The sequence below is a fragment of the Tenebrio molitor genome, unplaced genomic scaffold, assembly GCF_963966145.1.
Source record: "Tenebrio molitor unplaced genomic scaffold, icTenMoli1.1 SCAFFOLD_167, whole genome shotgun sequence".
Lineage (NCBI taxonomy): Eukaryota > Metazoa > Arthropoda > Insecta > Coleoptera > Tenebrionidae > Tenebrio > Tenebrio molitor.
Window position 1 is genome coordinate 37,658 of NW_027184108.1, and position 23,070 is coordinate 60,727.

The 23,070-nt window shown below is 43.8% G+C and overlaps 1 non-coding gene across 1 annotated transcript; it reads right to left on the reverse strand.

The window, feature by feature from the left end:
• Positions 1–22,602: 22,602 nt before the first annotated feature.
• Positions 22,603–22,722, reverse strand: LOC138140730 (5S ribosomal RNA). The gene has a single exon (XR_011162727.1). It is a non-coding gene; the product is annotated as a 5S ribosomal RNA (ribosomal RNA).
• Positions 22,723–23,070: the final 348 nt, after the last annotated feature.

Here is a 23,070-nt window from a genome sequence, read left to right on the forward strand (position 1 = left end):
AATATTTTAAGTCTCAAACGTTTGGAAAATAATGCAACAACAATTCATAGACTACAAAAAAGCCTATGATTCAGTACCACATTCATGGTTAATTAAAATTCTTAAAATTTATAAAATTAATATTAAATTAAATCACCTTCTTTATATGGATGACATAAAACTTAACAATAACTGAAAATCAATCAATATGTCGTGGTCATTACGAAAATTTAGAATATATAACTAAAGAAGGAGAAATCATTAAAAATTTAAATAAAGGAGAATTTTATAAATATTTAGGTATTAATCAATCAAATCAAATTAAATCTATTCTTTTGGTGTTATAAAATGGTCCAAAACTAATTTAAAGAATATAAATATTCAAACTAGAGTTCTCTTTACAAAATTTTGTAAACATCACCCCAAATCTGCTGTTGAAAGATTTAATTTACCACGCGAAAATGGTGGTAGGGGTTTTTCAAATCTAGAAATTCTACAACACAATCAAATTGCTTCACTAAAAAATTATTTTCTCAATAGAGCTCGTGATATGACACTATAGCAAATATAAAACAAAAGTCTTTACATGGGAGATATTTTAAAGAGCTGAGGGTTTTATATTTGCAATACAAGATCTTGCACCGTTTTGGCTCACAGCGAATATAAAAAACGTCATGATATATTCGCAAAAATTATACACATGAATTTAGCAGTTAAATTCAATTTATTAAAGGATACACAACCACATTACATTTATAAACCAGAAAGTTGTTTAGAAAATGACAATTACAAATTATATTTTGATCGCACAGTTTTAACTGACATTCACATTCAGCATAACAGACCAGACATTATTATTTTAAATAAACAACAAAAGCAAGCATATCTTTTAGATATAGCTGTTCCAAATTCACACAATATAACACAGACATATAATACAAAAATTAATAAATATATTATTATAATTTCAGCAACAGGAATAGTACCGCAATCTCTTTTTAAAAATTTAAAAATTTTGGACTTAGAGAACACATAAAACACAAAAAAGTCAAAATGTGGAGGCGAGACGCCGGTAATTATGTTGATAAGCACTGCACTACTGCCGCCGGGTGGAGGTGGGATACGAAAAGAAGATGCTCTCACTGCTCTCACTCACAATAAGTTCGGAAAAACCGAATTTTATTATCGTATTTAATTGACGTCACAGTTACTTTGGCGAAACAGGAGCTCGCTTTTCGAAGGCATGATGAAAAAGACAGACGAATCAATTTGATATATAAAACCTAACAGGAACGGCTGGTCCATGAGGTCATTTGGGTAATGACCCCCTAAAAAATAAAGGTTTTACCCAACACCAGCCGCGACTGCAATGTACACAAGACTATGACTGCTACATATTATGTTATTTCAACCAAATCAGAAGTACAATAATTTTGAAAAGTAAGTGCAATGTATACTTCTAAATCTATCTAAATTTATTAATATGTAATTTTTTTCAAAACTATCGATCTTTCTTTGAAACATTTTCAATTCACAATTCACTGTTGGAAGCGCTGTACTTTTTAGTATAAATACGTATACGAAAAATTAAAATAATAGTTGAATTAACACATCGTTAAATGTTACGAGGAACATAGTTTTTTGGATTACACAGCAAAATCTTGGAATTTCAGTCCGATATTACTCCATTGAGTCTTTGGACTCACAAATAAATACCTCGAAAAGCCGACAAACATCTGTCTAGAACTTTTCTAGTAACCAGAGGGTATCGTAAACGACCCGTGTTTAGACCTCTTTCGTGAAAGTGACCGACCGCCGGCGCCGCTCGATTTCGTCATAAATCTCAGCCGTACCCCCCACGATAATTGACAAGTCTGTCATACAGCCCTACCATTTAAAACCTTTATTCTCTTCGTTTTAAAAATAGTTTCGCATGGTTTTTCTCTCTTCTCGTTTTACAATGGTCCAGTGACTAATAAATGAGTGTTGTGTTATGAGTTTGTTCGAGCTCAAAAAAACGTGGTTCGAAATTGTTTAACGTTTAACGAATGGTAAGTTATTCTAGTTTTTATGTTGGTCTTAACGTGTTAGGGGCCAAGAATACAACATTGTCTGTCCATTATAACATAGAACTGATATGTTGAATTCAGATCTCTAATTATTTAAAAACCAAAAAAATAAAGCAGCAGTCAAAGTGGCATGTACGCGTAACCTAATATATATTTTTTTTACATTAAAAGATCGCCGTCTTCCTCGTCGCACTTACGACATTTGCATATGTTATCTTTGTTAAACTCACGGAAGGAATATAATGAACCGGTCACCCGTCCAAGTGCTGACCGCTGCCCGCGTGGCTTACCTTCGGTGATCGAACGACAACCTTTACCGTTTGACGAGTTTTTATTCTGCAATTGTTTACAATTAATCGACAAAAAAAATTGTTTTCTTAATTATCTAGTACTTAAAGCTATGAATCTACATGATACGGGTCTGTGCATGTTTCCGAATACCTGCACGAAAAACAAATCGGTTCGGTGGTTGCTATGGATTTCAAAAAAAAACAAAAAGTGTTGGGGGGCAACGGCACGCGGTGTTCCCAAGCGGTCACCCATCCAAGTACTGACCGCGCCCGACGTTGCTTAACTTCGGTGATCGGACGAGAACCAATTAATTACCAATTAACAATTCTTTATTCAGTTTAATATATACATTATGTGTGCTTTGCCTTGGTCGGCTTACAATGGTAAGTTTACATGCTTAATGCCCTTACCCCTGTTCGGGGTTTTACAACTGTTTTAATAGTGTTTACACATTCTTCGCATGCCTTGAGATTACTATTTACAATGTTTGTTTGGGTTTTTATTATTTATTTACATTGTTATTCTATTTACATGAGTTTGTTCCCAGACCCGCGGCCGCCAGCAGCCTCTCTGTTCACTCCCTCAACTCCCCTCCGGGTTCCGAAGTGCTTCCCCCGGTTTGCGTTTTTGGTATGTTTGAGTAGCGATTATTTGTTTTATTTTATTTAATCAGATAAGTCGAGTGTGCTATAGGGTAGTTTGTGCTTTGTTCTTTTTAGTTTTTTATGGGTATTAGTCATATCATTTGTCAGGGGGTTGTGTCCTATTCGATTGCGGTAAAAGCCGGTGGAGAGTCTGTTAATGTGTGCTCTTAGCATTTCGACATTTGCCGTGTCATGAAGTGTGACTGTTTTGGTGTATCTGCCTGAGCCGGTGGCAAATCTAAGGCACTTGTTTTGAAAACGCTGCAGTGGTATTAGTGTTGTTTTGGAGATATTGCACCACACCGGCGCTGCATAAGTGACAACTGGTCTGATTATTGTTTTGTAAATTTTGATTTTGTTCTGGTTTGACAACTTGCTTTTTTTATTCATTAATGGGAAGAGTGCGTTAAATGTTTTTCTAGCTTTTTCGAGTGTCTTGTTGACATGCGTGTGAAAAGTTAGTCTCGAGTCTAAGTGTACTCCTAGATATTTAACTGATGGTTTTGTTTGAATTTTCTGTTCCTTTAACTTGAGGGGCGTAATAATTTTGTTGTTCGTGAATTTTTTGCTGAAGAGGATTGTTTCCGTCTTTGCTGAATTAATCCCAATCAGCCATTTATCAAAGTAGTCCTCCAGCAGGTTCACCTGGATTTGTACTTGTTTATTGGCAACTTCCGCGTTGAACGAGTGCGCATATACCGCGGTGTCGTCCGCGTACAGTGCAAGGTTTGTTTTTGTGAATTTAGGTATGTCGTTAATATAAATTGAAAATAATTTTGGGCCAAGAATTGAGCCTTGTGGAACTCCTGCTTTAATTGGCTTTTGATCCGAAAGGGTTGACTCTACTTTCACCTGAAGGGTTCTGTTGTTAAGATATGACTGAATTAATTTTATGAAATTTACCGGTAACTCTTTTTGTAATAGTTTGTATGTCAAACCTTGCACCCATACGCGGTCGAACGCCTTTTGAATGTCTAGCAGAGTCATGGCGGTGACTTTGTCCTTATTATAATTATAGGCGATGTCGTTTGCGATCCGCGCTACCTGTTGGGTCGTGTCGTGTCCCGGACGGAAGCCGAACTGCTCCGGTCTGGTCATGTTGTATTTTTTGTCCAGTTTAATTAGCCTATCCAGGATTATTTTTTCGGTTAGTTTAGCGAGGGTATTTAGGAGGCTAATAGGTCTGAAATTACCTGGGTCAGAGTTTTTTGTGGTTTTGGGGATTGGGATTACTATTGCATTTTTCCATGTTTGGGGGAAATGTTGTAACCTGATTATTGCGTTAATGATATAATTGATCTGAACAATTGCTTTCTGTGGTAGATTTTTGAGTATGATGTTGGGAATTTCGTCTTCGCCAGGAGCCTTTTTATTGGGGAGTAATTTAATTTTTTGTTTTATTTCCTGAGGGGAGGTTTGATAGTTTTTAAAATATGTTTCGTCGCAAGCGAAATTTGTTTGGCTGAATTTATTGATGGTGTCCATGATGAGTTTTTGCTCGTCTGTCATTGGTCGATTGTCAAGTAGGAGGTCGTGAATTTTAGAATAGTGGCAGGAGAGAAGCTCCGCCCTTTCTGCGTCCGTGATGGCGGCCCGGCTGCCGTCCCGGATCACGCCCAGCGGTGCTCTCTTCTTTTTAAGTAGCTTACTTATTTTGTATAGTGTATCATCATTACTCCCGACATCCTCTAATTTTTTATCCCAGACATTACTGCGGTTGGTTTTAATTTCATTTCTGATTTTGTGATTTAATTTGCTTATTTGTTCTTTGATGCCTGGGTGTTGCGTTCTTTGCCAGATACGCTTTAATTTATTTCTGTTTTTAATTTTTTCTTTTACTTGAGGAGTAATAATTTCACTTTCTTGATTTTTGTTGAGTGTTACTTTATATGTGTTTATCTCTATTGCTTTTTGGATTATTTTCGTGAATTTAACTACTGCTTGTTCAAGCGCAGTAATGTCTGGGATTGAATTATTGATTTGTATGGCGCTATTTAGTGTCTCCCTAAAAATTTTCCAGTCGGTTTTTTTGTAGCTGATTTTTGTCTGCTGTCGCACCTCCTTTTGTTGGCCTGAGAGTACCGTTTTTACAGGATTATGGTCTGAGTCCAACTCAGGTAGCGAGAGCGGCTTTTGTAAGTTATCGATGTTGTTTGATAATATTAAATCGATTGTCGTCGGGGTCATTAAGTTCGCGGGATGGTGCGTGTGCTCATCTGGATAATTAATTATGATGTCTGCGTCTTCCGCATAATTTCGGAGCAGGGTGCCGTTGGGGTTCGTGCGATTACAATTCCAGGCAGGGTGCTTGGAGTTGAAATCGCCCGCAACGATCACCTTGTCCGCCGTGTTAAATATTTCATCTAAGTCATCCCGTGTGAACCTGTTGGAGGGCCTATTGTATGCGGCGTATACGTGGACTCCGCTTATTAATTTAATACCCACAATTTCAAGCGCGTTACCGGGCGGAATGTTAACTTTTTGGTGTGGTACATTTTTATGGACTAGCAGTGCTACTCCACCGGCATTTACGGCGTTCGGTCTGTCCTCCCTGTGTATTACGTAATTTCTAAGTCTTACCTTATTTGTTGGGGTTAGCTTGGTCTCGCTGATCGCCATGATGTCGACCTTGTGAGTTTCCAAGAAGTCGGTCAGCGAGCCCAGTTTGTTGCCGACTCCGTTTGAGTTCCACGTCACGATTGTAAGATTGAATTTAGAAATCGTACTCGTTAACATTTAGCGAAAATTCCAAAATTACGTTGAATTTTTGATCTTTAGTATTTGCTTTTGCTAGAAGGTTGTTGAGGTCGCGAATCGCTCTTAGCACTTCCTTAATGTTGATTTGATTATTTAAACGTCTTAATTCCGCGAATAGGCTGGTGGCGCTCGCGGTGTCTGGGGTTTGTGCCTCGGACAATTTTTCTCTGTTTTGTTGGGGTGTTGGCCCCGTTTCTGTGTTTTTTTTGTTTGCATTGATTTGCGCGTTGCTCGTCTCTTTGTTCCACGGGTTCGTGGTGGGCGCCGGTGCTGGAACAAATGCTTTACTGTTATTTTTTCCTACCTCGTTGCCGAGATGCTCCATTCTGCTTTTATAGACGTTGCAGCTCGTGTCGTTCGCGGCATGGTTCTCCTTACAATTTGCACACTTCAACTCCTCCTTTGGTATGGGTCCTATATGTTCGTATGTGAAGTGCTCCTGGGCGCACTTCAGACATCTCGGATTTGAGTTGCAGTTGCTGGTCGCGTGGCCCCAGCGTTGGCATCGATGGCATTGGGTTATGAATTTGTTATTGGTATGTCTCGTCCACTCGATGCGGGTGTTGAGTAATGTCTTTGCTTGCGTTTCGAGTTGATTTTGTGTGATCGATTTGTCGGTTATAACTAGGTATTTTGGGCGATTTGTTCCCTTCATTTTGTACAATTTAATTGTGTCAATTTCGTGCTCTTCTTTGAGGGCATCTTGTACTTCCTCTACTGACGGGTTTTGGCCCAGCCCTTGTAGCACAAATGCGTGCGTTTTCTCATCTTTGTGTGTAAACGAGTGGTAGCTTGTTCCCGTTTGCGATAAAACACTTTTAATTTTGATCCAGTCCGCCTTATTTTGTGTGTATATGGTGGTGTTTTTCCTGGTAAACTTAATATTATACTTTTTCCCAATGTGTCGGCGGAGCATTTGTTCTAGGTCGTTAAAATTCTCGACAAATCCGTGTATAATTACTGGTGGCGGTGGTCTTTCCTTATTAGTGTTTGCGGCGTCAGTGCGCTTGCTGCTGGTCTCCATTGGCCTGCTGCTAGTTCCCGCCGCTGCGGATTGTATTGTCTCGGAGACACGGTTCAGGGGCTCAAAGGTGTTTCTGATTTTCAACGGGGGAAAGTCTTTGTTTGGGTCAGGTAGTCGCTTATTACCTTTGACGGGCCCTTCCCAGCCGGTGCCGTCGTCGCCAATTGTTGCATCAGTCTCCATTGTTTCCGCTGTAATTTTCTCACTTTCACTTTCACTGTCTTGTTCGTTTTCACTTTCGTGTTCACTTTCACTGGTACTTATTTGTCTCGATCGTTTGTCTTTCGCGGCACATTGAATGTTACCCGATTCGAGTTCGTTTCTCAGTTTGTTAATTAAAATACGTGCCTCGCGTCCCGGACATGCCGCCTCGGGCTTCAGGCGTTTTAGTAACGGACAGTTTTTCACTCTCACTATTTTTAATTATTAATTGTTTGGATTTAATCGTAACACCACACTATTAACTAACTGTTAACTTTTCTCTGTGCACTTGTCTAGACGGAGCAGGTAACCGGTGCGTCCGCTCGGGTCGACCGCTCAGACAAGAATGGACGAGAACCGGTGCTTTTCAACGTGGTATGGCCGTTGCCGTGGTGTTTAGGTGTGATCGTTGGTGTAAAATATATTGCTTTTAACATTCCGATGCACGAATATGAACATCAAAACGCGATGCGTTTCGTTTCCGTATGCACTTACCCTCTGACGACCGACGTCGGACCGAACTAACGGGAAATCCCACAACAACCACCACGTCACGCTCTAACGACAAGAGAGACTACTAGACGGACTGGCGATCTCCCGCGTCGCACATTTTTCGACCGCCGGCGGCGGTGGAAAATCCAGAATTTCACCCCACCTACCGCGCTGCTTGCTCCGACGACGACGAGATTCCCACATTTGGATCGACCGAAATATGTAAGTAATATCAGGAAGTTCCGATTTTCGAGAGGAGACCTGTGTTTCTATTTACCTATCTATAATAATTATCGTTATAATCATCATATCATTATTATTATTATTAACATTATTATTTATTACCATTATTATTATTATTATTATTATTTATCGTCCCTCGGATTCGGCGATCTTCGAAAATCCAAGTTGGACCGTTAGACATTCGAACGCGGTGTGCGTGGCTGACGAGTTGTTATTTTTGGCGTTTTTTCTTCGATCTTCACCCCGACTTCGGACGACGCAGGTCGGACACGAAATTACGAAGAGAGAAAGACGGAAGAAAGGAAGAAAACCTGAAGATCCGTCGAAGAAAATATCGGAAAACTCGTAGGTGCGGCATCGGTCGGACGATGAAGACCGTCTCCTTTCGGATGATCCTCTCGACGGACTTTCGGCCGTCCCGAAGGGTCCGGACGGCAACGGGACCCGTCGTCGACTCGTCCCGTTTCAACTTCCGCCGAAAACGATCGACCTGAACGTCGGAGAGGCGGTTCGCGGCATCCTGTTGTCGGAATTGCCTCGGTTCGAACACCAGGTCCTTTCTGTGCTTCGACCGTTTCGGAAGCGTTTGGCGACGCGAAGATGTCGTAAAATCGAGAAGGTGGCGCGGTATTCCGGGAAGAGATGGACCAATATTTCGGCGAACGAAATATGGATTCCCGGAATCGACGCGTCTACCCCGCACCGCCGACGTAAACCGTCGGTCCCGAATCGAAACCGTGACGACCCGGATTTAGGGCTGGTGGTTGGAGGGGCGTGTACCTGATTCGAAACCCACCGACGTTCCGAGACGAACTTCGCTATCTCCAGGGAAACTTCGGAAACCGAGTTCGGCCAGCTTGATCACACGGTGGCGATGGTGATCGAGGAAAGAGGACGATGCCATCACGCGGGCAACGATTCCGAGGCCTGCAATTTCTTCGACGGCGGACGCGGTGCGCGTTCAGTCTTCCGTCCGCAGTGGCGACTATTTTATAAAGACTTAGAAAATTTTTTTGTTCAATTCTCGTTCACGAGGTGCTCGAAGTGTACGTGTGTGAGCAAGTGTTTTTTCAATAATTATTATTAACTTTTAACGTTTTAACGTGAAAGATGGCCGACGTCGAAAATCAAACAGCATCATCGGTCACCACCGGTTCCGCTGCCACCCCTCAATCCCACGCGAAGAAAGAGAAAAAAGCGAAAAATCCCAGGGCGAAACCGTCCCATCCTCCGACATCCGAGATGGTAAACAACGCCATCAAGGGACTCAAGGAACGCGGAGGATCGTCTCTTCAGGCCATCAAGAAGTTCGTCGCCGCAAATTACAAAGTCGACGCCGAAAAGGTCGCCCCTTTCATCAAGAAATATCTGAAAGGCGCCGTGGCGTCGGGATCTCTGGTTCAGACGAAAGGTAAGGGCGCGTCGGGTTCGTTCAAGCTCGCCTCGTCCACCTCCGGTGGTGCCAAAGTCGCCTCCGCCTCCGACAAGAGGAAACCCGCTTCGTCCGCCGCATCCAAGACGAAAAAATCATCCGCCAAACGTACCGCCGTCGCGACGACTTCCGACAAGGCTTCCTCGAAGACAGCCAAAAAACAAGCCTCCCCCAAAGCGAAGAAGACTGCTGCCGAAAAGAAGAGCGCCGTCGCTGCCTCCGCCGCCGCAGCGAAAGCCAAGAAATCGGCCGCCTCCTCGGCAGAAAAGAAAACTAGAGCCGCCCCGAAACCCCGATCGCCTTCCAAAGCGAAGAAATCTAACAAGGCTGGTCCGACTAAAAAACCCAAAGCACCCAAACCCAAGACAGCCAAAGCCATTCCTGTCAAGGTGAAAAAGGCCGCTTCGCCGAAGAGGAAAAAGTGAGAAACGTGGATGGATACTCGACTCATGTTCGTTCGGCTGTGCCTCGTTCCGACGTCATCATCGTACTACCGGCAACGGGGCACGCACAAATGGCCCTTTTCAGGGCCACACGATAATCTACGACGAAAAAAAGAAATAAAACTATCCTTACGGCGAAACCAAATAAAATAGATAGCATCAGCTGGCAGGTAGGTGATGACAGGATGCAATAAAATTTTACGAACGACCGCAACCCAACCCGAATCGAGAGGACCGACCGATTATTGACATTTTTATTTTATTCATTTCCGGTTGAAGGGCGATATATTTTTTTTTTTGCCTGTAAAGTTTGAGGTTCTGAAAAGAACCGATTTTTTTGTTATAAAATTCGTGTTTCGTGTTGTTCTTCCGAAACACGATGTGGAAAAATTTAAGCGCGTTCACCCCGAATACGTCTGGCAAGTTGGATGTCCTTTGGCATGATGGTTACACGTTTGGCGTGGATGGCGCACAAATTCGTGTCCTCGAACAGACCGACCAAGTAAGCTTCGCTCGCTTCCTGGAGGGCCATCACGGCGGAGCTTTGGAAGCGCAAATCGGTTTTGAAATCCTGAGCGATCTCCCTCACCAAACGTTGAAAGGGAAGCTTGCGGATGAGCAACTCGGTACTTTTCTGGTAACGACGGATCTCACGCAGAGCCACGGTACCAGGTCTGTAACGGTGGGGCTTCTTGACGCCGCCAGTGGCGGGAGCGCTTTTCCTGGCCGCTTTGGTAGCCAGTTGTTTCCTGGGGGCTTTTCCTCCGGTGGACTTGCGTGCGGTCTGCTTGGTCCTGGCCATTTCGAATGAAACGAATGAAAAACAAAACTGACAATTATTAAAATCGACTCTGACGATCGTTAGACGTGCACGCGTCGAAAGGTAAACGGGTACTAAAAATTCCGCCATATTAAATTGTACTTTTATACGTGAACAAAGTCAACGGCTGACTTCGTCGATTGGTCGATGGTGAACCGTTGAATCTATATAAGGCTCCGTTAGTTGAAATTTTGCGGTAGTTGACTTCCTAGGGACGAGGTGTGCAGGTATTTTGTGTCAGTTGAAATAATCTGAAAAGATGACCGGTCGCGGTAAAGGAGGCAAAGGATTGGGAAAAGGAGGAGCGAAGCGTCATCGCAAAGTCCTGCGTGACAACATCCAGGGCATCACGAAACCCGCTATCAGAAGATTGGCTCGTCGTGGCGGCGTGAAACGTATTTCCGGTTTGATCTACGAAGAAACTCGCGGAGTCCTGAAAGTGTTCTTGGAAAATGTCATCCGAGATGCCGTCACCTACACGGAACACGCCAAACGTAAAACCGTGACAGCGATGGACGTCGTCTACGCTTTGAAACGTCAAGGACGCACCCTCTACGGTTTCGGAGGTTAATTTCCTGGCGCTCTTCACCGTTCGAGAAAACCAGAATAAAATACGAAATACAAAATCGGTTCTTTTCAGAACCACAAAATAAAAATAAGAGGAAAAAAAAGAAACATGATGTTCTTTCGAGAAACAACGGACAATTATTACTAACTGACTACCTGATAAATGTACCAAGATCGTAAACACCCCTTGCTTTCCTTTTGGCATTGCAGTCGTAAATGATAATAATACAAAAAGAAAAGATGCATCGGTCATTTTACGAAAAAAAAAAGCTATAGTGGCCCTGAGAAGGGCCGATATTTTGAGTTTTCGCCACGGAGATGGATCGATCGTTCGTTTAAGGTTTCTTCTCGGTTTTTTTGGGTAAAAGTACGGCCTGAATGTTGGGTAAGACACCGCCTTGGGCGATCGTAACTCCGGACAGGAGTTTGTTCAATTCCTCGTCGTTTCTGATGGCCAGCTGCAGATGACGCGGTATAATACGTGTCTTCTTGTTGTCACGGGCAGCGTTTCCTGCCAATTCTAGAACTTCGGCGGCTAAGTACTCCATGACGGCGGCCAAATAGACGGGAGCTCCTGCACCGACGCGTTCCGCGTAATTTCCTTTTCTGAGAAGACGATGTATCCTACCCACCGGAAACTGGAGACCGGCACGGCTCGAACGGGATTTCGCTTTTCCCTTCACTTTACCTCCTTTACCGCGACCTGACATTTTAAGTTCGTTCGTTAGACACCACGAGAAGTAATAAAACTGACGGACGGGACTCGTCGATTGTAAAAGCTGGTAGCTGTGCTTCGAATTTATAGCCTCCGTGATAGGAGAATAGGACGTGACGATTGGTGGGAGCCCGTTTTCAGGTGGGGTTCTGGTGAACACACTACCTATCAGAAAGGTGGTGGTGCAAAGTTAACGCACGCATGGCACGGCACAGTTCTGATCTTGCTTTCGTGAGTGACGGACGTGATTCGTCGAGTGTTCTGAGTGATCGTCAAGGCGATTGTTTGGTGTTTGTTGTGCTGTGCAGCGTTCCTGTGCCGAGACCGGTGTTCAGTACTCGGTCCGCACGGTTTGCGTATATATGTGCAGTGCTGCGCTCGAGCCCGGCCAATCGGCCACATAATTCACTGCAGCGAGGACCTCATTGGCGGAAGTGCCGTTCATCGGCGTTTTCGTCAACTCACCTCAAAGACCCCGTGCTTTTGCACCACAAACTTTAGTGCGTGAAGTGCTCGGAATTTTCCAACGCTTCGACCACGATGTCGACGATGGCCCCCGCCACCCAACCCACCCTCGAAGATGTCCTGACCCACATGAGTGCCCAAATCGCGGCGCTCACGCGGGAGGTCAAGGAACTCCGCGCCCTCAAGGAGGATGTCGACGAGCTCCGCGCTTTCAACGACGCCCGCCTCGTACAGCTCGAGGAGAGCAACGAGGACTTGGTGTCCATGTCAGAGACCCCCAAGGTTGTCATCGTTCAACCCTCAGCCCCCCTCGAAGCCACCCAGCCCCCGGCAGACCAGGACATGGAGGAGCCTTTCCAGGAAGTGAAAGGTAGGAAACCTCGAAAGCGCCGCCCCTCTGTTGCGTCCCTAGAGGACCAGGCTGTTGAACCTGGTCCCAGCCACAGGCCTCCATCAGCGGAGGTCCCGAAGAAGGCCAAAAAATCAAGGCCCCAGGCCCCTCAGGCCACCCCCAATCGGCCCGCGCCCGCCAAACAAGTGGCGCAAAACAAACCTCCGGCGGAGAGCAAAATCCCGCCAATTATCATCCGCGACGCGGCAAAATGGGCGTCAGTTTCGAGCGCGATGACGACGCGCCAGATCAAGTTTTCAAAAGCGAAGACATGCATCGACGGTATTCGCGTGAACACCGTCACCGTCGACGACTTCCGAGCACTGACTCGCCTGCTCGAGGAGAGGAAAGTGCCGTACCACTCGTTCGCTCTCCCCGAGCAAAAAACCCTCAGAGCCGTCTTGCGGACGGTTCCGTGCGAGATCGCCATCGACGATGTGCGAGCTGACCTGGAGGAACAGGGCCTGGCACCGATCAAGGTGACCAGAATGACCTCCTCCAGGTCGAAAAAACCTCTGCCCCTGGTCCTCGTCGAGGTCCCCAAGGACAAGGGCGCGATTTTCGAACTGAAAGCCGTGTGCCACCTGTCGGTCACGGTCGAGCGGCCCCACAAAAAGGGGGCCCCAAGCCAATGCCACCGCTGTCAACGGTTCCACCATTCACAGCGACACTGTCACGCACTTCCGAAGTGCGTGAAATGCGGCGAAAGTCACGATACTCACTCGTGCGAGAAAACAAATGACGACGCGGCAAAATGCGCGAATTGCGGCGGTGCCCACACCGCGAGCTATCGGGGATGCCCCAGGTTCCCCAGGGGCCCCCAGGCCAAAAAATTTTCAGGATCAGCGGCACCCAAACCGCAACAGAAACCCGCCGCGGCCTCCGCGAAACAATCCGCGACTCCCGCAGCCCCCGTCAGGCCCTCAGCCCCAAAAACCGCCCCCGCGACCAAAACCGCGAACAACGACAACGCGTCGAAAAGCTTCGCGGACGCAGCCTCGTCAAAAAAGACCGCGCCCCCAACCCCCCCGCAGGCCACCCCCAAGCAGCCCCCCGCGATCGGTAAAGCCCTGACCGAAATCCTCAAAGCGATTCAGACGTCGAACACGAAGGAGGAGATCCTCCAAAACGTGCTCGCAATCATCCCGAAAATTCTTCTCGACTGTTAATGACAGTACAACAGTCAAGTGTTAGGTCGCTGCAGATCGCATTCCATAATGCTCGCGGTCTGCGAAGCTCCCGCAACGAGCTGGAAGTCTTCGCAGACGATCACGATCTCGACGCGTTGCTGGTCAGCGAGACCAAACTGCAACCCGGCACCCCAGACCCCAACATTCGGGGCTTCGAACTTTATCGCAGCGACCGCACTCGCGGTCCTGGAGGAGGAACAGCAATTTACGTCCGCCGTGGAATTCGCCACCATCAGATCGCGCTTCCCGTTCTCCAGAACCTGGAGGCCACCGCCGTGACAATCGCGACCGCGAACGGTCCATTGACGATCATTTCGTGTTACCACCCCCCGCGACTTTTGCTCCGGGAAAACGACATCAACGAAATTTTAGATTCCGGCACCTCGGTCATCGCCGCGGGCGATTTCAACGCCAAACACGAGGCCTGGGGCAGTCGAAGAGCGAATCGCAACGGTCGAATTTTAATCGAACACGCGGACAACATCGACATCCTAATTGAGGCTCCCCCGGAGCCAACATATTACGACGCTCGCGACTTTCACGCCGACACGCTCGATATCGCGCTGTTAAAAAACGTGCCATTTCAAACTCGTCTACATGCCTCTCAGGCACTAGACTCCGACCATTTGCCCGTGCTGATGCACATCGGTGACGAAGCAAACGACGCGAACAGAAACGCAACCGTTCAAATTACGAATTGGCCGCGCTTCGCGGAAATCCTCGAAACAGATTTCGGTCCGGTTCCCCGCATCGAATCGGTCGCAGACCTCGAGAGTGCAGCCGGCGCTTTCGAGGACAAAATCAAAACCGCCATGTCCGACTCAACTCGAACTCGCGTCGAGCCGCAGAAAAAAGAAAATTTGCCGCAATGGATCGTCGATTTAATTCGCGCAAAAAATCTCGCCAGGCGCCATGCCTATCGAACTGGCAGCGCCGCTGACAGGACGGAAGCAAACCGCCTCGGCAACGAAGTTAAATTCGCGCTCATCGATCACCGCAGTGATCGGTGGGAAAGAAAACTCAAATCCCTCACCGCGGAGGACAACTCGATCTGGAGAATGACGAAAGCGCTCCGTTCAAGCAAAAAGCCGCTACCACCGATTCACGGTACGCGCGGACTCGTTTTCTCGGATGACGAAAAAGCGGAAACGTTCGCTGACAGTTTGGAACTGCAGTGCAGACCGAACATCGCCGACGCCGACCTCGATCACATCGAGGAAGTCGAACACGAAATTTTCGAAATTCTTTCGGAACCGAACGACACCCCCATTACACCCACCTCACCGGAAGAGGTCCGCGAAATCATCGGATCACTAAAGGTGAAAAAAGCACCCGGACCAGACCACATCCCCAACACCGCGTTGAAATTACTGCCGGACAAAGTTGTCGTCGCTTTGACCGCAATTATCAACGCCAGCCTGCGACTCTGCCACTTTCCGTCCCGATGGAAAAGAGCAAACGTGATTTTTATCCCCAAGCCCGGGAAAGATCCGAAATTTCCGAAAAACTATCGCCCCATCAGTCTTCTCTCGAACGTCGGTAAAATCGTCGAAAAAGTTATTCTGACCCGGCTGGTCAGATTGGCTAATGACAACGCCGCGATCCCTGACGAGCAATTCGGGTTCCGCCCCAAACACTCCACCGCGGACCAATTAATTCATGTTACCGAATTCATATCTCACGGTATGAATCAAAACAAATCAACCGGCGCGATCTTTCTCGACGTGGCCAAAGCCTTCGACACCGTCTGGCACGATGGACTTGTTTATAAGCTCCACACGGCAGGCCTGCCGTTGGCGATGGTCAAACTCATCAATTCGTTCCTCCAAAACCGCGTTTTTCACGCGAAAATCGGACACGCACTCTCGACGGAACGCGCAATCGAAGCAGGCGTCCCACAAGGTTCGGTGCTCTCGCCGACCTTGTACGCAATTTTTACTGCCGACATCCCCAAACCCGACGGAACAAAACTCGCGTTGTATGCAGACGACACTGCAATCCTCACGCGCTCGGGGTCTCCCGAACTCGCGACGCAACGGCTACAAAACGCTGTTGAAAGTCTGGAAGCGTGGTTCCGCCTATGGCGAATCGACGTAAATCCAGAAAAGAGCAGTGCGATACTGTTCACCCGGCGGCTTCACCGCCCGGCCGGCCGAATTGTCATGTTCAACCGCGTCATCCCGTGGAAAACCGAGGTCAAATATCTCGGAATCAAATTCGACAATCACCTCCGATTCAACGCTCAAGTCGAGCACGCGAAAACTCGCGCCCAGGCTGTTCGTGGAAAGCTTAATTCGCTGGTTTGCCGGCGAAGCAAGCTGTCCACAAAGAACAAAATAACGATCTACCGAACGATAATCAGACCGGCAATGATGTACAGCGTCGCGGTCTGGGGTAACGTGGCTCACACGCAACTCCAGAAACTGCAAGTCGTACAGAACAAATTCCTCCGGGCCGCCTTCAACGCGCCGTGGTTCGTCAGAAACGCTCAACTCCATCGGGAAGCAAATCTTCCCACCATCAGGGAGTTCCGGCAAGATGTTGCAGGGAAATTCTTTGAGAATGCGGCTAACCACCCAAACCCCCTCGTGCGCGAAGCCGTCAACTACGACGAAAATGTAGCATACCGCCATCCGCGGCCAAAATGTGTGCTCCTCCGACAGGACTGAAGTGACATCACCACTTCCTGTCACTCGCGAAGTTTTTCCGATGTTTTTATTGCAGATCTCCGCGGACAAGCGCAGCTCTGTAACAATTAATAACCAATCATTTCCGAGTATGTTTCAGATTCCATGCCAGGGCCGACTCCAGTTCCAGAGGACCAGGTAATGCGTATTTCAAACCGGGTTAATTTTTATAGTTTCTTCTATATCGATTTTCTCGAGCGTTCCCCCATTTCTTCTTCGGCTCCGACGAGGGGTTTTTTACTGTGGTTTTTTGACCTCGTTGTAACGCACAAGCGGGAGCATTCCGTCGACGTCTAAAGTCGGTCCACAGCCGCACCCCCCACTCGCGCGCGATTTTTTGTATTTCTCAAAATTTTTCCCCACCGTACTCCCGACCTGCTGGATTCGCAACTGGAGGCTGATCAGCTAGGGGGTACGGTAACCCGATACTTGACAAGTCTGTTGATCAGCCCTACCAATCAATGTGTAGGCGCCTGCTATTCAGATCGGAGAAAGATGAGTCCCGGACTCGCACTCCTAAAGGTCAGACAAATTATTTATTTAACGCACGCACACGAGTCAGAGCAGTTCGCGAGTTTGTTGAATCGAATTGAATTGAAAAATGCCGCCGAAGACAAGTGGTAAGGCAGCCAAGAAGGCCGGGAAAGCTCAGAAGAACATTTCCAAGAGCGACAAAAAAAAGAAGCGCAGGAGGAAGGAGAGCTATGCCATCTACATCTACAAGGTGTTGAAACAAGTCCATCCCGACACCGGTATCTCTAGTAAGGCTATGAGCATAATGAACAGTTTCGTGAACGACATCTTCGAACGTATCGCCGCTGAAGCTTCCCGTCTGGCACACTACAACAAACGTTCGACGATCACCAGCAGAGAAATTCAAACTGCCGTGCGTCTGTTGTTGCCCGGTGAGTTGGCCAAGCACGCCGTCTCCGAAGGTACCAAAGCCGTCACCAAGTACACCAGTTCGAAATAGATGTTTTTCGTTTTCGACACATTTATAAACGGTTCTTTTCAGAACCACAAAAACTCTCGAACAAAAAAGAAAAAGACGTGAAACAGCGATTTTTAATTAACTTTTATTATGTCATTATTATTATTATTAGGTTTCATGCATTATCGGTATTTTGCACCCATGCCTATCCAACTTGTAGTTATGTGGTTATTGTATTCGAAATAATTTAGTTGATTGAGGTTATGTTATGAATAAATTTCTATTTTGCCAGAATACAACTCTTCGGAAGAAGAAATCAAATAAACAATCGTACATCTGCTGAACAACCTAGTTGATGGTTGATGGATTTGCATTACCCAGCATATAGCCTAAATGTTCATCTTTAGTGAAATTAAAATTACTTAGCTTTTTTAAGAAAGAAAAAATTAGAACGAATTCTCATCGAAAAAACCGCGATTCCTACAAATGATACAGATGGTTTTGTAGTCGCGTATGTTATTGAATACAATGAGCCGACATTTTTCCGACTCTTTGTTTCATCGAAAACGTTGTTGACATTAGCAAGGAACGTTAAGGATTCCCTGAAACAGACAATTTCACTGTTTTGGAATAGCAGTATGTGCAAATGAGAGGACAGAAGACTTTGAAAAAAGGAGTGAACAAAACTGTACTTTAGTACAGAATGTTATGTTTATTTTAATTTCAATTGTTCCTGTTTTAATGAGATTTTTTATGTTCCTAAATCATTTTCTATTTTTTTTTTCATTAGAGAAGAGTTATTGTCGAGTTATTATCTCTACCTAGCATAAAAATTAAAATACTTTGCAACATTACGTTATTATACATTGCATATCTGACATAAAATACTTGCAAAAATTACTTAGCTAATTAATATTACGCATGACAACTCACATTATTTACTTTGCAAAACATTATAGAATACATAACAGATAATTGTGACCCTGTGTATTGTTCATTGGAATTAAAATAAAAAAAACGTGATTTCGTCAATCGCCGTTATTTGCGACTTCAGGCAACTGTCGCTAAGAGCTATTTTTGTTTCTCCGTTCAATTTCCCGATAAAATCGTCGACTTAGTTATTAACTAAGTTCTTCAGTTAGGTGGTATCAACAATACCACAATAGCCATGTTGCCGGAGTTTTTTGATAAAAGACTTGCTAGTTGGAATACAGAAAATATTTACCAAACACCTATTCACGATAATAAACCGGGGCACTATTGTGGGTTTTCGGTTGGTTTTATATTATATTAGGTACTCACCCTTCGTAACGTGTCTCCACGAAAAAACGTCACTTTCACACTAACCACCTTTCGTTTTAACTCTCGCGACGATAACTGAAATGTTGACGCGCGCCGGACAGATTCACGGACATACAACCACCCACCCACCCCGCGCCCCGGTTTCCGTCTGGACTGGTTCTGTCGTCCGAGTGAGTGCCAAAAATTAGCGTTCGTCTATTAAATGATTGTCGGATGATGATTATTGACGGACACTTTTATCGCACCCGATCACACTTTAGTTACTACCTACGTTTAGTATCGACGACGCATCGTTTCGATTATTGAAATTCGAATTGAATTTTTTTTTTTTCTAGTTTTCGACGTAGATTCGCGTGACACAAATATTATGAGCCTTTTTGGATCGATTTCGTGTGCATCACGCCATTTCTACGGGCGAACGTGAATGTGTGATGTTGACGTGATGGAAGCAACGTTTAGGCAATCCGCATTACGTATTACTATCAATTATATTTTAAACGAATGAAAACTTCAATTCAGAAGTGTGATAATCCCGATCCATTCAAGTTTTGTTAATTTTAGATTAAAAATGCGTGAGTATTGTACTATTGCTAACGATGCCAAAACATCGCATATTCAATGTAAAAAGAACAAGAGCAACGGGCCATTAAGTTAATTTAAAAATAACTCGTACCGGATAAGTCGAATACGTATCCAGGGAAAATTTATTAATTTTAAAATTGACCGGCGGAAACAGGTTCTCGCCTCCCACCACTTTTGTGTAGCGGCCGCCAAATCAATTTTGTTTTTATATAATTGATTCAAAAAATTGAAATTCACGCATAGTTATCTGTGCCTGAAGTGGGTCATTTTCATTGCATTGTTAGTAAGATCGAAACCATAGAAACCATACAAAACGCATACGACTATTTCTGTTTTTCATTTCACGCACTGTTTTTTATTAGTTACCTAGCAACATGGTCACTGCATTGAAACTTCAGAGTTCCTTCAAAAATTTGAATTTTTAATTTCAATTTTTTGAATCAATGATTTAATATAAAAATAACTATTGTGGAAAACAGCAAAAAATAAAATAATACCACTAATTGGCGGCTGGTCAGGATAGACCTAACGTTCGAAATTTAGAAAAATATTTTTTTTATTTTAATACTGTTACTTTTCTAATGAAGTGCGAAATAAGTTGTGCCCCATAGCTATCTTTTTTATTTTTCACTACGACAATTACAAAGTGTTGATATTCACAACTTTTCGTGAGCACTTCGATAGAAATGAACAAGAACGCAGGAAAATTCCACACCGAATATTAATATTCTGTCTTGGCCCATGTTTACTTTTATCTACCGCAAAACAAAATGTTCGGATTTGTCAGGGGTATTCTGATTTAAAAAAAGAAGAACATTTGACGAATATTTTAAGTCTCAAACGTTTGGAAAATAATGCAACAACAATTCATAGACTACAAAAAAGCCTATGATTCAGTACCACATTCATGGTTAATTAAAATTCTTAAAATTTATAAAATTAATATTAAATTAAATCACCTTCTTTATATGGATGACATAAAACTTAACAATAACTGAAAATCAATCAATATGTCGTGGTCATTACGAAAATTTAGAATATATAACTAAAGAAGGAGAAATCATTAAAAATTTAAATAAAGGAGAATTTTATAAATATTTAGGTATTAATCAATCAAATCAAATTAAATCTATTCTTTTGGTGTTATAAAATGGTCCAAAACTAATTTAAAGAATATAAATATTCAAACTAGAGTTCTCTTTACAAAATTTTGTAAACATCACCCCAAATCTGCTGTTGAAAGATTTAATTTACCACGCGAAAATGGTGGTAGGGGTTTTTCAAATCTAGAAATTCTACAACACAATCAAATTGCTTCACTAAAAAATTATTTTCTCAATAGAGCTCGTGATATGACACTATAGCAAATATAAAACAAAAGTCTTTACATGGGAGATATTTTAAAGAGCTGAGGGTTTTATATTTGCAATACAAGATCTTGCACCGTTTTGGCTCACAGCGAATATAAAAAACGTCATGATATATTCGCAAAAATTATACACATGAATTTAGCAGTTAAATTCAATTTATTAAAGGATACACAACCACATTACATTTATAAACCAGAAAGTTGTTTAGAAAATGACAATTACAAATTATATTTTGATCGCACAGTTTTAACTGACATTCACATTCAGCATAACAGACCAGACATTATTATTTTAAATAAACAACAAAAGCAAGCATATCTTTTAGATATAGCTGTTCCAAATTCACACAATATAACACAGACATATAATACAAAAATTAATAAATATATTATTATAATTTCAGCAACAGGAATAGTACCGCAATCTCTTTTTAAAAATTTAAAAATTTTGGACTTAGAGAACACATAAAACACAAAAAAGTCAAAATGTGGAGGCGAGACGCCGGTAATTATGTTGATAAGCACTGCACTACTGCCGCCGGGTGGAGGTGGGATACGAAAAGAAGATGCTCTCACTGCTCTCACTCACAATAAGTTCGGAAAAACCGAATTTTATTATCGTATTTAATTGACGTCACAGTTACTTTGGCGAAACAGGAGCTCGCTTTTCGAAGGCATGATGAAAAAGACAGACGAATCAATTTGATATATAAAACCTAACAGGAACGGCTGGTCCATGAGGTCATTTGGGTAATGACCCCCTAAAAAATAAAGGTTTTACCCAACACCAGCCGCGACTGCAATGTACACAAGACTATGACTGCTACATATTATGTTATTTCAACCAAATCAGAAGTACAATAATTTTGAAAAGTAAGTGCAATGTATACTTCTAAATCTATCTAAATTTATTAATATGTAATTTTTTTCAAAACTATCGATCTTTCTTTGAAACATTTTCAATTCACAATTCACTGTTGGAAGCGCTGTACTTTTTAGTATAAATACGTATACGAAAAATTAAAATAATAGTTGAATTAACACATCGTTAAATGTTACGAGGAACATAGTTTTTTGGATTACACAGCAAAATCTTGGAATTTCAGTCCGATATTACTCCATTGAGTCTTTGGACTCACAAATAAATACCTCGAAAAGCCGACAAACATCTGTCTAGAACTTTTCTAGTAACCAGAGGGTATCGTAAACGACCCGTGTTTAGACCTCTTTCGTGAAAGTGACCGACCGCCGGCGCCGCTCGATTTCGTCATAAATCTCAGCCGTACCCCCCACGATAATTGACAAGTCTGTCATACAGCCCTACCATTTAAAACCTTTATTCTCTTCGTTTTAAAAATAGTTTCGCATGGTTTTTCTCTCTTCTCGTTTTACAATGGTCCAGTGACTAATAAATGAGTGTTGTGTTATGAGTTTGTTCGAGCTCAAAAAAACGTGGTTCGAAATTGTTTAACGTTTAACGAATGGTAAGTTATTCTAGTTTTTATGTTGGTCTTAACGTGTTAGGGGCCAAGAATACAACATTGTCTGTCCATTATAACATAGAACTGATATGTTGAATTCAGATCTCTAATTATTTAAAAACCAAAAAAATAAAGCAGCAGTCAAAGTGGCATGTACGCGTAACCTAATATATATTTTTTTTACATTAAAAGATCGCCGTCTTCCTCGTCGCACTTACGACATTTGCATATGTTATCTTTGTTAAACTCACGGAAGGAATATAATGAACCGGTCACCCGTCCAAGTGCTGACCGCTGCCCGCGTGGCTTACCTTCGGTGATCGAACGACAACCTTTACCGTTTGACGAGTTTTTATTCTGCAATTGTTTACAATTAATCGACAAAAAAAATTGTTTTCTTAATTATCTAGTACTTAAAGCTATGAATCTACATTATACGGGTCTGTGCATGTTTCCGAATACCTGCACGAAAAACAAATCGGTTCGGTGGTTGCTATGGATTTCAAAAAAAAACAAAAAGTGTTGGGGGGCAACGGCACGCGGTGTTCCCAAGCGGTCACCCATCCAAGTACTGACCGCGCCCGACGTTGCTTAACTTCGGTGATCGGACGAGAACCGGTGCTTTTCAACGTGGTATGGCCGTTGCCGTGGTGTTTAGGTGTGATCGTTGGTGTAAAATATATTGCTTTTAACATTCCGATGCACGAATATGAACATCAAAACGCGATGCGTTTCGTTTCCGTATGCACTTACCCTCTGACGACCGACGTCGGACCGAACTAACGGGAAATCCCACAACAACCACCACGTCACGCTCTAACGACAAGAGAGACTACTAGACGGACTGGCGATCTCCCGCGTCGCACATTTTTCGACCGCCGGCGGCGGTGGAAAATCCAGAATTTCACCCCACCTACCGCGCTGCTTGCTCCGACGACGACGAGATTCCCACATTTGGATCGACCGAAATATGTAAGTAATATCAGGAAGTTCCG